Here is a 16,871-nt window from a genome sequence, read left to right on the forward strand (position 1 = left end):
TAAAGAATCAAATAAAAGCATAAAACTTTGCTTCGATACAGATTTCATACTTCAAATCCAAACCATATAATCAAATTATCTCTAAAGACCGTCTTTGGTTCAGTCAGAACATTTACTAGTTGACAGGAACCAGTCATAAACTTTAGCAGATGCTTTTCTACTTCACTTGAACGCACCTCGGCCACTTGGTGAACAACAACTGCAGTTTCCGACGGGGTCCTAAAGGCAGCGCAGTCCAACAGCTCGTTGTAGGTGTCGGAGAGCAGCAGAGCGGCTCAGCCTTCATCCTCAGCAGCATCACCATCACCATCAGCATCATCAGGACCCCTCCCTGCTCATCCACCCCGCTGTAGGACGGGAAGAAACCGCCCCCCACCCCACCCAGCATCCACCAGGCAGGACGTCAAAAATCTGCTTTATTTTCTGCACGGAGGCTTCAGGAGCACCGCGGGGGTCCACCACACAAGGACAGGAGGACAGGCGGACAGGCGGACAGGAGGACAGGCGGACAGGCGGACAGGAGGACAGGCGGACAGGGACTGGGAGCAGACCCCGCAGATTTTCCTGGAGGAAGGCGCCCGGATCAGGACTCAGATCGGTCCTGACAGGAGCCAGGAGCTGCCGCTGAGGGGAAAGTGAGTCAAACCGGGCTGAATCCTTGCTGTTTACATAACACTCATCCACGCAGATGGTCCGTTTTATTCGCATGAAGGGGCAAGCATTTTATTCAGCTGACCCGAAAATGTCCCTTATTTTGTGCAAATTTTATTTTAAAATATTCCATATTTCTCATCTATATTTTATAGCTTCTTTCAAACCTATTTATTTGGGTTTTTTTTTTTAATATGCAGAAAACTGATATTTCCGTGCATTTTAGATCTTAAAAAAGACATTTGTGAATGAAAATGATCAGAAATGTGTAAAAATGAAGGAACATTAATCTGACATGACCTCTCATGCCTGCATTTGATGGTTGGAGGTTTCAGATGAATCCAGACCTCCAGGATGATGAAGCAGTTTGTTTGGCTGCAGGCCTGCAGCCTTTCTGGCTCTTCACCGTGTGTTCACCTTCAGTTCAGTAAAATGCAGTGATCTGATTATTTTTAACCCAGTGAAAAATACAGACAAACAAAGAGAAAACAGAGGTTATCTCCTGACCTGAAGGCTGCAGCATTTCATTTGTTGGTGTGGAAACTGTACAGGGATTAGATTTAACTCTCTTACAAAACCCCCTGAGGTTACGCAACTGACTGGTGAAAAATAATAAATAAAAGGTCTAAAAATAAAAAGCACAGAGACAACCTGACAGCTGTTTTAATCCAGAAACACAAAGAGAGAAGTTGTTTTTCTGTGCTGGAAACATCGATTTGTTACTATAATGGTTGGTTTAAATGTAAAGCAAGAAGTGTTAGGAAAGCTTAACAATGACATGGGCTTTAGTTTGCTTAAATGACATAAATCCAGTCAGTTAAGGGTTTTAACAGCAATTTTTATACATATTTTATTTGTCCTGGTATTTTAATCTTAAAAGATCAAAAACTTCAGATGACAAAATTAACCAATTCATCAACTTTGGTGGCATCATAATAAATCATAAACAGTTAAAGCAAAAACACCAAAAACATTGTTCCTTTTTCAGTTTTTCTTATGTTATTTTTCCATTTCTTTATTTATCATGCACATTTAAAACAACTAAAGTTAAACATTGTGTTGTACTCATAATAAATCACATAATAATAAACTAACAAAACAATAAAGTCAAGTACAAACAGAAAGGGAAAACAAATGACCTGGCTTTTCTTGAAGGATTGCATATCGACTGCCACCTTTTATGACAGAATTTTAAACCAAGATGGCCGCCAGATCTTGCGAGACATGTTAATTCTCAGAATATGGGTTGAGAATGACAGTCAGCTACTACCACATGAATTTTAGCTCATACCTTATCTGTTTTTTTGGATAAGTTATACCCATATTTGTGTTGGCAGATAGATTAGCTGTGGCAGCCATTTTGAACTGGATCAACTCCAAATGTCAGTTGTAGATGCACGTCTAATGACAACTTTCTAAATCCTTCATTAAAACCCATCCAAGGGTTCATGAGATCATTTGCTAAAAGTCAGGCAGACTTTAACAGCTAATGTCAAAGTTTTAGACAAATGTTGCTTAATGTATAGTACTCTGAGTTTGTGCTGTACTATAGTACTCTATAGTATAGTACTCTGAGTATGTGCTGAGGATAACTCTCAGCTACTGCCACGCCAAATTTTAGCTATAGTGGGAAATCTGACTGAGTTACAGTTATTTTTGTGTTTGCTCATGTTGATTAGCTGTGTTGGCCATCTTGAATGGATGTAAATGCAAAATTTACTCAGTTGTAGATCTGCATCCAATGAATCGTTTCATTCAAATCGGTCCAATGTTTCATGAGATATTTTGCTGAACAGGTTTGATGCCAACATTTAAAACCAGTTTCAGTCAAATATATTGTGCAATATAAAGTAATTGGAGTATGTGTTAAGAATAATTTTAGCTCAATATCTGTAAGATTGACAGCATTAGAGCCATTTTTGTGTTTCCTATGGTCAGAAGGCTGTGGTGGCCACCTTGAATTGGTTTTGAAAAATAAATTATCAGATGTTCACCAATGAGGGTTCTTTGAAAATTTAATTAAAATCCAATTAGTGGTTCATTAGAATTTTTGTTAACAAACATGGTTGACCAACAAGTACTTACTGAGAGTTTCAGTAAAATTTGTTCAGTGTTTTGCTAACGATACAGACAAACAAACACGTACACACACGAGCAAAAAACATTATTGCTCTGAATTTGCCCTTGGCGACAAGCAATTAAAAAAAATGTCATACCAGAATAATTAGAGGTTTCATTCCAGAAACGTATTCAAAGTTCTGGTATTTTTCTATGGACATAACATTTTCTTAATTTTTAAAACATTTGTATTTATTTTTGCCTGATACCAAAAGGTGAAAGAGGACAGTAGTGCTTTTTATCATCTGTGTGTGGTCAGTCTGTTACTAAATAACCTCATGAACTACTGGATGGATTTGAACGAAACTCTCAGAAAGTGATCACTTGCTGTACATCTACAGGTGATTAACTTTTAGAGTCAACCCAATTCAAGGTGTTTACCACAGCCAACTGACATTTGAAAACACAAAAATGACTTTAGCCCAGTGAAATTTACCACTATAGCTAAAGGTTGGTGTGGTGGTTGCTGAGAGTTGTCTTTGACACATAACATGAGCACTAACAGATCTCACAATATCATGTGAAATTGGACGTGTCATTTACAAGGTTTGACTAAAATCGTTAACTCTTACATTTCTCAACATAAGATGCTCTTAGATTAAGATCCTGAGATGAAAGGTGGTGGGCTATAATAACTTCTTTCAATTTATTTTTAATTCAGTAAAACTGTATCAAACAGTAAAATATTGCAGGAAACAAATCAAAGACAAATAAAAACAAAACAAGCTATGATTTGACATTTGGACCTGAATAATTTCTTTAATTTTTTCATCCTGACTACGAATATCACACGTTCTGTCTTCTGATAGATTAAAATAAACTCAGTAAGTGTCATGTTTTATTCTCAGAACAAGAAATTAACTTGTTGTTGTGATAAACACTAAATGCTTCATGCAAAAGTGTCAACCACATGACCCTGTTAGTCCACTGGAGATTTTGTGCGCTGCGTTTCGAGCTGGAAGCATTTTTCAGATGCCCTTGAGTTGGTGTCGTCTTTCATGCGGACTGTAGCAGCTCAGGTCATTGCTGACTCTGTAACAAAAACATCTCAGATTCTGACTGTTCATAACATCATCAGTTCACCTACTGAGATCACGTCTTATTCTTCCTGTTGTTAGAGTCTCTTACAGGCAAACACAACGCTATAACTAACACGCACACAAACACACACACACACTCCTCGATGCTCTGTGAACTACCTTAATGCCTCAGGCTGGGTGAGGCCCAGTGCTGAGCTCAGCAGGGTGGGGATAGACTGGACACCAGCTGAAGGATTTGTCTCTGTACTGGTTTGATAGTCTGGTGTTATATTCAGTTCACCAGTCTGGTTTGCAGAATCTGTTCAAAGTAAAACCCTAGCATTCCTTGAAGGAATTCATATTGCCCGCTGCCTCTCATGTCAAAATGCTAGACTAAGTTATAGCTATTTTGGTCAAACCTTGTAAATTACACAGTCTCACGTGATATTACAAGATGCGTTAGTGCTCGGAGTATGTGTTGAGGTTGACTCTCAGCTACCACCGCACCAAATTTGAGCTATAGTGGTGTAGAGGTCCATCTATTTGTCATGTGCTGCTTGTTCTTGAGTCGGGTCGTGGGGGCGGCAGCTTGAGCAGGGAGGCCCAGACATCTCTCTCCACAGCCACCTCTTCCAGCTCTTCAGAGACGATTCCAAGGCTTCCTAAGCCAGCCGAGAGACATTGTCTCTCCAGTGTGTCCTGGCTCTTCCCTCTCAGTTAGACATGCATCCAGGGGGCAACAGACCAGATGCCTGAACCACCTCAGCTGGCTCCTATTTTGGTTAATAATGTTATGCACAGTCTCAATGACCCTCAGCTACTACCACACTAAATTTTAGGTCAACACAGTATTTAACCCTCTCAAGGCAGGCGTTGCAGATTTGCAACAGCGAATTGCATATACCTAATTACTCCACATTCATATTTTATGAGCCTTATTTTACTCAGATAATAATTTCCCCAAATATCTGATTTTTCCTGTTACTAAAACTTAATTTGAGCCTGAGAGGGTTAAAAGTAATTAATGAGGGATGTGCTACCTTAGTTGAGAAACAGTTGGTTAACTAATGTCAGGCAGGTTTTGTGTGTTTTGGGCACAGGCACATAAAAGACAAACCCAACTTTATCCCATGGTATGACACATTAGATCACATCCATCTGAAAATAGTCCTCACCAAACCAAATTTCAATATTTTAATGTAGCTTGTGAGGATTTACAGTGACTAGATAGATGTTTTTATTGTCTGAGTGTCACAAATAAACCAAAAAGTGATGATAAACTTCAGGTTTAATGACAAGAAATAAATGAACCACTACTTTCAATGGGCTGTATTTAACACATGATGTAATAGATGTTGATGGTTTGAGGAAAGGAGCTGGGCTCTTTTTAGGGAAGTGATGTAGCTGACAAGCACCAAAGTCAGTTTGTCAGCTATATTATCTGCTTTGCTGTGTCTGTAAGTGAGATGATTCTCTGTTGGTGGTGTAAATTGGTTTCTGTTGCTGCTAACGAGATTTGTTTCTATGCTGCCTGAGGCAAGATTCCTCTTCAGCCTGTGACAGGACGAAGATAAACACACTGATCTCAGAATTACCTTTGTCATCTTTTCACCTCACAGAGGCGAGGGATGGGAATAAATATATTTACTGACAGTTTTGGCATCTTGCTGTCAGACTGGATGTAATTTCAAACCATCTCATACACTGTAATTCATTTCATTTGGCATTTTTTGTGCTTATGTCCTACTTTTCTAAACTGCCCAATTTGCCAAACCTATTGATAGGTTTAGAAATTGCCTAAACCATTTAAATATAGTCTAGCTACATCAAGGCACACATTTCTTGTATGGGCCGTATATGTTTGAGGTTGTACAGTAAGGGATGTTAATAAGAGCAATGGCTGCAGAAACCACCCAGATAACAGCTTTTATAGACTGCTGCAGAGCCACAGGCTCATTTCAGCTCTTTGATCATTTCCCTCAGGCTCACCTGCAGATTGCATCAGTGTTAATCCATCTGACAGTGAAAGCAGCAGGTACAAATCACCTGCAGTTACATCCCTCTGAGGAAACACACTGGAGTGTTTTCTTCATAACGCTCCAGCTCTGCAGCTTTGAGTCATGATTCACTTTAACATTTACAGCTGTGTGTTTCTGCAATGCTTCAATTTCTGTGTCCTGAACAGGCTGATCAGTGGGGAGATAGTGAGAAAGTAGGGATTTCTACCAATACCTCGTCTGACTAACAATGAACCATCTCGGATGCTGAAGTTAGTTGGTATAAAATGAATATTTACAAAAAATGTATATAAATTTCAACAAATAATACATTCAAAACTGGCCTCGATTTACTTGAGTTATTAAAAGCAAAGAAGATGAATGATGGCTCTGATGTACAGATCTCCTCTATTCAAGGCAGCAACACACTGAGCTGTTAGTAATATCAAGAGTATTGTGAATAATCAATGTGTCTCATTCATACTTTAAAAAAAAATAGTCATAAAAAGAGTTTATGGCTTATTCGTTGCCTAGACTGCTTTGTTTGTTTGTGTGTGTTTTACAAGGAGGCTGTAATTCTCATCAGAACTCTCTGCAGCATTTTAGATAGTCTTAACAACTTTTAAACAATTTTTTAACATCTTGCTGGTTAAATAAAACAAATGAAGTAGTACAAAACAACAAATGTAAAAACTTGAGTTTTTGGAGACACTCTGGGATTGGGTGTTTTTAAGACTGTATGTGCAAAGAAAATAACACAGAATAGATTCCTTTTATCTAAGTGAAAGTAAAGTCAAAAGTCGTGAAGAAATTTAGAAAATATTGTTGAATTTGTGAGTTCTTGTGATTCTGATATCCTGATTTGACACGAGGGGTGAACACTGGGGGAGTGATCTTGTGGGAAACGTGTAAATCCATCTGATAGTTTTAGAAATAATTTATTGTATGTTACACTTTGAGTAACCTTGGCCCATGTAGATCTATTTGCAAGAGGTTTTCTGACAGAACAAATCCAGATTATTAAAACTGGTATTAAAAAAGCAAGTCTCCACAGTGGTGAATATTGGAGTCCCACAAGAATGCTGTCTCAGTCCCTTGTTGTTTAGTCTGTATCTAGCCAGGATCTACCACAAGGGCAACATGAACAGAGGCTCAGGGGTCCGGCACATGAAGGGGCCCTTCATAATGAGTGAAAAAATATATGACTTATGCTGAAAGTCACTGTTTAATCTGAGTTAAATAAAAAGCTTTTAAATATGTGCCACAGTGAATTTTATTGGCCAGTGAAGTGTTGAACTGTGATCAAACAAAACTGACTATCTTGATTGGCTGATGATCAAGATAGCTGAGCACAAACATTAGGTAAATGGTTTGCACTGATTAAGATTTTAGATTAATCCTCATTAATCCTGCCTTGGTCTGTATACATTATGATTGGGTAGCTAAAGATAGTATCTCACTGGGCTGTGACTGGTTGGGGCTGTGGATTATTTAAAATAAAATTTTTATGCCTGTTTTTAGAAATGCTAATTTTATGACAAGTGGGAGTGTAATGACGCTTACTGGTAAGCAGGAAAAGCAGCCACCAATACGAGGCAACTAGCAACTTTCTGGGGCGAGTTTCATAACTCAAAACATACAGATGCACAGGCGCTGTTACTCTTCTTACATAAACCAAAAAGTGTGGTTCTAAATGAAGAAAAGAGTAATTAAAAGGCTTAGTGCTGTCTCAGTTGGTACAAATAAACTGTTTAAATAATGTAATTACAGTTTCCACACTTCAAAAAACAAAACACATTAACTACACTGTCAAGGTTAAGATACATAAACCAACATTAATTGGTAACAAACAATCATCTACATAGGCACTATTCAGAAGAATAATGCAGGTAAATTGTTTAATAACAGCTGGGAAACCTATAAAACTACTTTAGGTTGTTTCAATCTGAGAAAATCAATTAAACATATAGTGGCAGATTTCACCGGTGTCTACAAGCTGACCTCTCAGTCAAAGGCCTAGCATTCCTTGAAGAAATGCATATCACCCATTCTCTTTTATTTATTGATTAATTTAACCTTTATTTAACCAGGAAGTCACACTGAGATCAGAAATCTTTTTTACAAGGGAGACCTCGCCACAGTAGCAGTCATCAAAGTTTAAGAACCAGAGTCTTAAGATCATCCTTTGATGAGAAATGATGGAGTGGTAGCCGTTTTGGGTTTTTAAATTTTACCTCAATATCTGTAAAAGTGGCTGTTGCAGTCATTTAGACGTTTTCTAAAGGTGAGGTGACTGTGGCATGCATCTTGAATTGGGTTGAGTCCAAAAGTTATTTTGCTGAAGGTGTACATCTCGTTATTACTTTATGAAGGTTTCACTAGAATCTGTTCAGAGGTTCATGATATATTTTGCTAACAGGCAGACAGAATTGACTCCAATAGTTAATGGCAAAGTTTTAACAAAAGTCTGGTAGCACTCAGAGTATAAGTTGGAGTTGACTCTAAGCTACTACCACACCAACTTTTAGCTCAACAACGATCAAAATTTTAGTGTTTGCTAAGGTCAACTAGCTGGGATGGCCATCTTGAATCAGGTTAACTCCAAAAGTTCAAAAGTTATGACTGTTTCATTAAAATCTGTCAGGTGGATCATCAGATATATTACTAATGCCACAGACTAAAACATGCGTGCACACTGACAAGGGCAGAAACATTATTGCCATTTAGCCTTTGGTGGCGAGTGATAATGATGATGCTGTGGATTGTTTAAATACAGACTTTAATGCCTGTTTTTATAAATGCTTTAATTTTTAGTGAAAGACCCATGTAAAACATGACAAATAAACATGCATTTGATAGGTGTTTTTTTTTAAGCATTTCTTATCAGAGTTGCTCTCCCAGATAAATATTATTCTAAAAATGTTTGACAATGATAAAGTGTCCCTTTGTAGTAATTGCAACTTTTTTATGTGGTTATAATTACATTATGATAAAACCGGTAACCCCCACTCTTTATAGTCACAATTAACTTTCTGTGATTAATAACCTTCCCAGACAAAGTCAGCTTATTGATTTTATCATGCAGGCACACCATCATTAATCATGGCTTTGAAAAAGTGAATGAAGTTATAAACAGCTGAAAGTAAAAGAGTGGCAGGCCGAAGACAAACAAAAGCAGCATTTAACTGGTTTGTTCCTGAAGGTTTTTATGGCTGAAGAAACATACTGTAGATAGCTACGGTTCTGTTAAAAAAAAATCTGGCTTTTGAAATTCCTCTGTGAGAAAATCTAAAAATTAAAAAACAAAATAATGTTGCAGCTGGAAACCTCGAACTGGAAATACTGAAGCTCCACAGGCAACATTTTCTATTTTTATTTTTATCCCTGTTGGTGAGGCAGAATCACACCGTGTTGACTCACTCACAGTGACATATGTGGGGCAATGCCCATTTTACGAGTAAAGACATAAACACTCAGCATTTGGTATTTCAGCGTGAGAAGCTGTGGGCTCAGTTTAGCACTGACTTGGCATAAACTCTTCCTTCAGCAGCTTCAGAGCATTTCTCATTATGCACCAGAGGCAGGAGTGTGTAGGACGACTTAGCTTTGGATTTAGCTTGCGATGCTGTGAACACCCACTCACTGTCAGGAGAGCTCATTTTGTTTTGCACCTTCTGGTTTTGCAAAGTGAAATAAATTTCTTGATGGCTGAGTGTCTTAAGCATTGATTATTGCACAACACCTAAGACCTTCAGGAAGTCTGGAGAAATATTCATCAAAACCACTTTAGAAAATCACAAAATCACTTTTTTCATTAAAATCTAGTGGTTCATGTGATATTTGACTCTAACAGTTAATGGTAAAGTTTTAAGGACAGATCTTGCACAGTGACTAGAACCTAAAGTATGTGTTTTGAATAATTCTTACATAACACCACACTACATTTTACCACTCTATCTGTAAAATTCACTGAATTATACAAATTTTTTTGTTTTCTAAGATCAGTTGGCTGTGATGGCCATCTTGAATTGGGTTGACTCCAAATGTTATTCAGTTGTAGAGTTACATCTAATGATTACTTCCTGGAAATGTCATTAAAATCTGTCCAGTGCTTTTTGAGATGTCTTGCTAACAGACAGAGTTGATTTCTAATAGTTAATAGCAAAATTTAAACAAAGATCGTGTGCAATCTTTTAGTGCTCAGGAGAAGGGTTGGGGATTGCTACTACCACAACAAATATTAGGTCAAAATCTGTAAAACTGACTGAGTTATAGCCATTTTTGTGTTATTTTAAGGTCATTTGGCTTAATTGAATTGTGTGGACTCCAAAGCTTAATCAGTTGTAGAGGTACATCCAATGATTATTTTCTGCAACTTTTAATAAAATCTATTACCAAAATACGTTGGTAACAGTCAGACATCAACAAACACACACACAGGGAAAAAACAATATCATTTGCCTTTGGCATTTGATGGTAGGCGATAATGAGGGCTAGATCAATGCTTTTGCACAGACCTGTTCAAACTGGAAGAGGTCAGCTCAGGTGTTGATTCAGGTCTCAGTGAATTCTTAAACTCCTTAACAAGGATAACATGAAATAACCTTTTACTTGTTTTTCTTTTGCCTCACATCAGTGTATTTTTGAAACCCACGTTGAATATTTGGTAAATCATTTAAAAGATTTAGTTATTGTATGCTGCAAAGGCTAATGGGAAATAATGTTTTCGCTCAAGTGTATGTGTTTGCAATGTTGCATGAGATTACACATAACAAGGTTTGACCAAAATGTCTGTTTCTCATCACAACATGATTTTAGTCTTTAATTCTAGCAAGTAGTGGGTGACATGCTTTCGTTTAAGGAATTCTAAGCCTTTAATTGTTAAACCTCTTCTTTCTAAGGTGGCTGTTTACACAAAACTGCTTTCAGGGAAACTGTAACATTTATGTTGGAGTTCAGCCGTTCCTTTACACAACAGCCACCGGATTCTTTGACACTGAAACCTTTTGAACCCAAGTCTCAGAGTGGAACTTTTCTGTTACTCCAATTGCATTTCAAAGGAAGCTGCGATGTGTGTTATGGCACATGCACACCACAGACGACTGCTGTCTATAGCTGTTCTGCTGCAGCGCGAGTAAATCAAAAACAGGAGTAATGGCAGATAGCATAGTGCTGTTTATGTTTCTCACCCTTTTCAACATGTAGCAGCAACCCAGCCTCACCGTCGGTCCAAACAAACATCGGTGTATTCACCATTTTGGATGTAACTGTTTACATGCTTCAGACTGCATGCACATCTCATTGAAAGCCTGGCAGCAGTGTTTCCAGATATCCTTTTTTATGACATAGTTTTAGAGTCGAGCCCCACCTCCTTTTCTGTGCACATGCTCACCAATTACAACACAACTAATTTTACAACCTCCCCCCTCAGAGAAAGCACACCTTACCCAGCACAAATGATAGTTTGAGTCAAAATACAGTCATTTTAAAGCAACAGTACGATAGTTTGTCCTTTCCTATCTGGCAACCCTGCCTGGCACAGACACTGAAGCAGATTCAATGAGCAGAAACATATCCATGTAAACATGTTTTTTTTTTCTTGTTGATGTGCCACAATAAACATTGAAAAAAAACCTCTAACATTTCCAGACATTGTTCTCGTGGAAAAGGGGCCTAAATGTTAAATGTTTCAGCCATTATGTTGATTATGGTGTGAGACGATTAAAAAGTCAAAAAGTTAGCAAGTGACGTTTGTCTTTCTGTTTATCACATCAGTCAGAGGCACTTTGACTTGCCAGAGTTCAGTTGTTATGAAAAAACTGTAATACAACAAGCCTCATCAACCCCACAGCCATTTTATCCTTTAATGCCAACGAGGCTGTGAGAGGATCACGATTTTAGGACTCCTTTTAGTTAATCCTCCATCATTAGTGCAGGGTGTTCAGCTGGATGAGAGCCTCAGAGACCCAGACAACCTTTATGAAGAGCAGTTTTCTATGATAACACTGATCAATCAAGCCACACAAGTGGCTTCACAGGAAACTGTCCTCGAACATGTTAATATGTGCAAAGAGCAACGAGAAGCAGGAGATGGTTAATAAGCTTGTCAGACATGCAGAGCATTGATATCAGCTGGATGAAGTGCTGGTGGTTAGTCACAACAAGGACACAGTGGTGAGGAATAGGTCACATCAGTGAGAGACGTTACATTTGATCTACAACCTGTGGTTGTGGATTTTATTTGTTTGGACATGACTGTAGTTTGCTCAGTTTGTTGTTCAGTTCTACATTTGCATTTATAACACCTCAATATAACTTCTGAGCGTCAAGCAGTTCCGATTTAGTATCACTTTATTGATAAATACATGTAACTTTCACCTGATTAAATGAGCTCTCTCTGAAATTATCTGTAAAATGGTTAACAAAAACTGTTTGTAGCTGATGCCTTCAGTAACAGTTGATGATTTTGATGTTTTACTATGACTGCGATTTCAAAAAAAATAAAAAATACTAATACTGGGGGAGGTAATTATAAATTCAGCGTAGGTATGGCAGGGAGGAAATAAAAACCTGAGTAATACTAGAACCAAGAATGGTAGGTAACATTAGAACCTGATGTGAGAAGTGATATTAGTATTGATCTAGACCTGGGGTGTCAAACGCCAGGCTTCAAGGGCCACTGTCCTGGAAGTTTTAGGTTTTTCTGCTCTAACACACCTGATTCAAATGGTTTAATTACCTCCTCACCAAATCATCAAATTCTCCAGAAGCATGTCCACAAGTCATTCATTTAAAGCAGGTGTTTTAAAGCAAGAACACATCTAAAACATGCAGGAGAGTGACCTCCAAGGAGTTTGGAGTTTGACACATAAGAACTAGACCAATTAAAAAAAATTACAAGGTCTGGCTGGAAATAATAGTGAAATGAGGGATTCCCAAACATTTCTGTATAAACACTTAACCCTAATTTATAAACTCCTGAAAACAAAAGTAACTGTAGATTCAGTTGTTTTAAACATAAAGTAAGTCTGTGTTTTAAAAAAAATCATAGAAAGCGTTGTGGAGAGGTGCTACTCACTGAAAAACATACAAAAAACATTTTTTGAGATGATCAATTTTGCAGACGTTTCCTGTAATTGGTTCAAAAGTTGCATCTAATCAGTGTAAACAGTTTTAAATCTCATGGCTAGGATACAGGTTTCAGTCTCTGTTACTACAGCATATAGAACATATACAGAACATAAATGGGAAGTGTTGGTGTTGATTTTCATTATTAAGTTTGTCACTACAGCTAACTAACCTTAGTCAACACTTGAATGGCTCCAACTTACAGATACTGAGCTAAAGTCTGATGTGGTCGTAGCTGAGAGACATACTTACTCTGAACTCTAACATCTTTTATGAATCACATGAAACTGCGCATGACTGTATTTTCAAGGTGTGACCAAAAAGGCTACATCTGTCATTTCTCTTACATCATTAACATGTAAGGCAGTAATAATAATAATAATAATAATAATAATAATAATAATAATAACGCATTTTATTTGTAGTGCCTTTCAAGACACCCAAGGACACTTTACAATATAAAGACACAATTAGAAGAGAACAAGGTGGTTATAAAATCTAGAAGAATAACAACAAGAAAGTTAAAGAGAAAAAGCTAGCTTAAACAGGCAGTGGGCGATATGCATTCATTTTAGGGATGGGATGCCTTGAAAAATGGTTTGTTTTAGTGCCTCATTAAAAAAGTAAAATGTCTAGGCTGTAAAAAGCTCATTTACTTTGTTTTGTGTTTGTTTTTTATCTTAAAACAGCTTTCAGATAGAAGATTTTGACTAGTATAGTGTTCATTCAGAAAAAAGCCTAATTTTACTGACAGTTGGTTCTGATTGTGACTCACCAGCTCATAAATTATTTTTGATGTGAGTAAAATAGCCATTTTCAGCTTCCACATCTGCATATTTGACTTGTCAACAAAGGATTCTCAGATAAGGTTTCTCTGCCATCGCTTGTTTCTGGGAGCAGGTAAAAGAGCAACAACGCACCTTTTTCCTCCACATCTATAAGGCTGAGGCTGAAAATGTTTTCGATTCGAATTTAGATTCCCCTGATGAAGCACCTGCAGGCCCGCTAAGCTGCTGCTCGCCTTCACCTCGTGCAGCATGTGGTGCTGTGTGCATGCCCTCATGCAGCACACGCCTCCCCTCCCTCTTACAGAATTGCTGCAATGCGTCTTCCTCAGCCAAGACTGGGTCAGTGTAACTCTGCCGGTAGCAGCAGCCGGAAGACCGTCACCATGGAAACAGCCAATGAGACATGAATTAAGATTTTCTTCCCTCCTTATCATATATGGTAAAAACAAATATACTTTGTGAACTAAACTCATCATGTGGGTTTTAGGTAATGGAACTAGAGAAAAAGGATAAAAAAAAGAGGTGGGGTAGAAGATTCCTGAAAACAACCTGAAGTTCCTGGCTGATGTTGTGACAAAAGGATGAATCATCATTAAATGATCCTGTTCAGGAAAATATGCTACGCTGCCAACTTAGTGCAGTACCATTTAAGGGAAATAAATCCGGCAATCGTCCTTTTTTGCCTAAATAAGAGGTAAAATCATCTAAACCTAAACATTTAAATTCAGATCTGTGGTTGGTGACCTTTGAATAAGCCTCTGTGTTTCAATTCTCATCAGGTTTCAGATAAAAGTCTGCTTCTGTTTTTAATAATTTATTATGCAATAGTTCAAAGCTTTTGAAGTGGGGTTCCGTGGAAGGATTTTGAGCGATTAATATCTTACCTGTTGTAGAAAGCTCTTTGAATGACCTCGGTTTGGAGGAAGAGATTTTAATTCTGGCTGGATTGATGAGCTAACAACTAGTCTGAGTTGTAGCAATTACTGTGCAGCCTGGGGAACCTCCTGCAGGAATATTAAAAAAATTCTGCCTGATTCATCATGTAATGCAAAAGTCATGGCAGGATAAACACTATGAGACCTTTGAGGCTGGAGTTGTTTGAAGATGGCAGTTATCTGATAAAGCTTCAGAATCTTTTCACTCAAATGTTTTAAACCTTCCCATTTCAATAAGACACAAGAACAACATGAGCCTATAAACTCCAACAGAAATGGGATTTTGGGATTAAATATTGGTCTCAATTCAACAATTTTGAAACAGCTGTTCAACAGGTGGACACCACATAGCATGAACAAATTCTCAAAACGTTTTATAATCAACCTCATTTGATTTTAAGTTAGTTGTTGCAAATGCCTTTAAACTCTCAAAACCTTTAAATTTTAAAATAAATGACAAGTTTTATATTCTAGCACCAATACTCACCACTCGGGTATTTGTTTATTCACTTTAATAAAACGTATTGAAGGTTTTGGCATTTTAGAATAAAGAAGTTGGTGATTATGTTCTACGTCACAGCAACATGTAATTATTGATTCCTCTAAGACCCAGTCTCTTATATATATATATATATATATATATATATTTTTTTTTTTATTTATTTATTTATTTATTTTTTGCTTGGTCATTATTTGAGAGTTTGTGTCTCTCTATTTGTTGTAGATCAGCGAATTCTCCAGTTTCAGAGTAATGTCCTTCGGACATTAGTGCTGCTGAATCCATCAAAGCAAAGTCCTTCTTTCGAGGTGAGTTGTTCAGGATATACCTACAAAACAACAAGGTGATGAGGACCACATGCTAGAACCTCTTAAAATACTCTTGATGTTGATATAAATCACTCTGAGGAGTTTTAAGTTAGAATGTCTCACTACATGTTCCTTCTACAAGTAATCATAGGTAGGATTAATAAACATGGAAACTCACTGTAGCTCTCACCTCATGAACTGCTTGACAAATTTAAATGAAACTTTCAGAAAGTAATTTACAATCTACAACTGAATAACTTTTAGAGCCAATCTAATTCAACATGGCCACTACAGGTAATCAACATTAGCCAACACATAAATGACTATATCTGTAACAATTCTGATGATATTTAGCTATAATTTGATGTGGCAGTAGCTGAGAGTCATTCACAAGACATACTTCAAACACTGATATGTCATTATTACTTATTAACCTTTATTTAACCAGACAAGTTCTATTGAGACCACGGATCTCTTATTCAAGCGAGGCCTGGGCCTAAAGGCAGCCTAACATGCATGTTTTTAGCCTTTTAATAGTCATGAGATCACACATATTTGTGTTGAGTAATCTCAAAACGCTGCTGAGAATCTGCAAAAATCCAACAACAGGAACCAGAGGAGGTTACCTTTTAGATTCTTACATTTTTAGCAGCCTTTAGTTATCAGCACTTCCATTTGGATGTGCCATAACTCACAAATAAAAGGTGAATGTAGCAGTGCTGGGTAAAGATACAGGCCTTTATGAGTTTTGAAGCTGCTATGGCTGTTTTAAAACACATACTTGTCTTAAATGAACAGATTCCCTCTTCCTATTCGCAGGGTAAAAAGTTTAGGGTTCCTTTTGAGACTATTTTTGGTAGAGTGAGAAAAAACTTTTCAGTGTTTATGATTAATTTTAGACAACAAAAATAAATTTTAAAACAAAGTCTGAGCTGTTTCTCGAACTGAGCATTGTGAGTGTTTAGGTGTCAAATTTGATTCTATTTCAGTGTTTCTAAAATGTCACTCTGTTTTAAAAATGAAGATAACTGTTTCAACAATATTAAACAACAGAAGCTAGTTAGTTTTTGCACCTAATAATCTGTTCTTCACTGAAAAGACTCAAACAGACCATCAAACTTTTGATCAACTTGAAAAACTCAAATTTAAACTGGACCTTTCCAGCTTCAAATGTTAAGTTTTTTATGTTAAAGACTGAAAGATTGTATTTTTTAAACCACTAAATGTTGCCATTTTTTATGTCTTTTACCCAGACTAGATCCTTGATTGCTGACTCCACTCAGTGGCCAGAGCTCTTAAAAGGGAGCTGACGTCCTAATGCAAGGTGGAGACTTCCCTTCGTAACACGTCTTTGGTATAATTTCCAACATCAAGTAGGTCGTGCATATTGTCACTTTAAAAATTACAGGTCAGGATTTTATTATAGAG

General features: G+C 37.3%; 1 long non-coding RNA gene across 1 annotated transcript; it reads left to right on the forward strand.

Annotated features, from left to right (window-relative positions):
- The first annotated feature begins 247 nt into the window (after positions 1 to 247).
- Positions 248 to 16,742, forward strand: LOC112449747. Its single transcript, XR_003038268.2, has 3 exons — positions 248 to 635; positions 15,361 to 15,443; positions 16,697 to 16,742. It is a non-coding gene; the product is annotated as an uncharacterized LOC112449747 (long non-coding RNA).
- Positions 16,743 to 16,871: the final 129 nt, after the last annotated feature.

Source organism: Kryptolebias marmoratus, linkage group LG15 (assembly GCF_001649575.2).
Source record: "Kryptolebias marmoratus isolate JLee-2015 linkage group LG15, ASM164957v2, whole genome shotgun sequence".
Taxonomy (NCBI): Eukaryota; Metazoa; Chordata; class Actinopteri; order Cyprinodontiformes; family Rivulidae; genus Kryptolebias; species Kryptolebias marmoratus.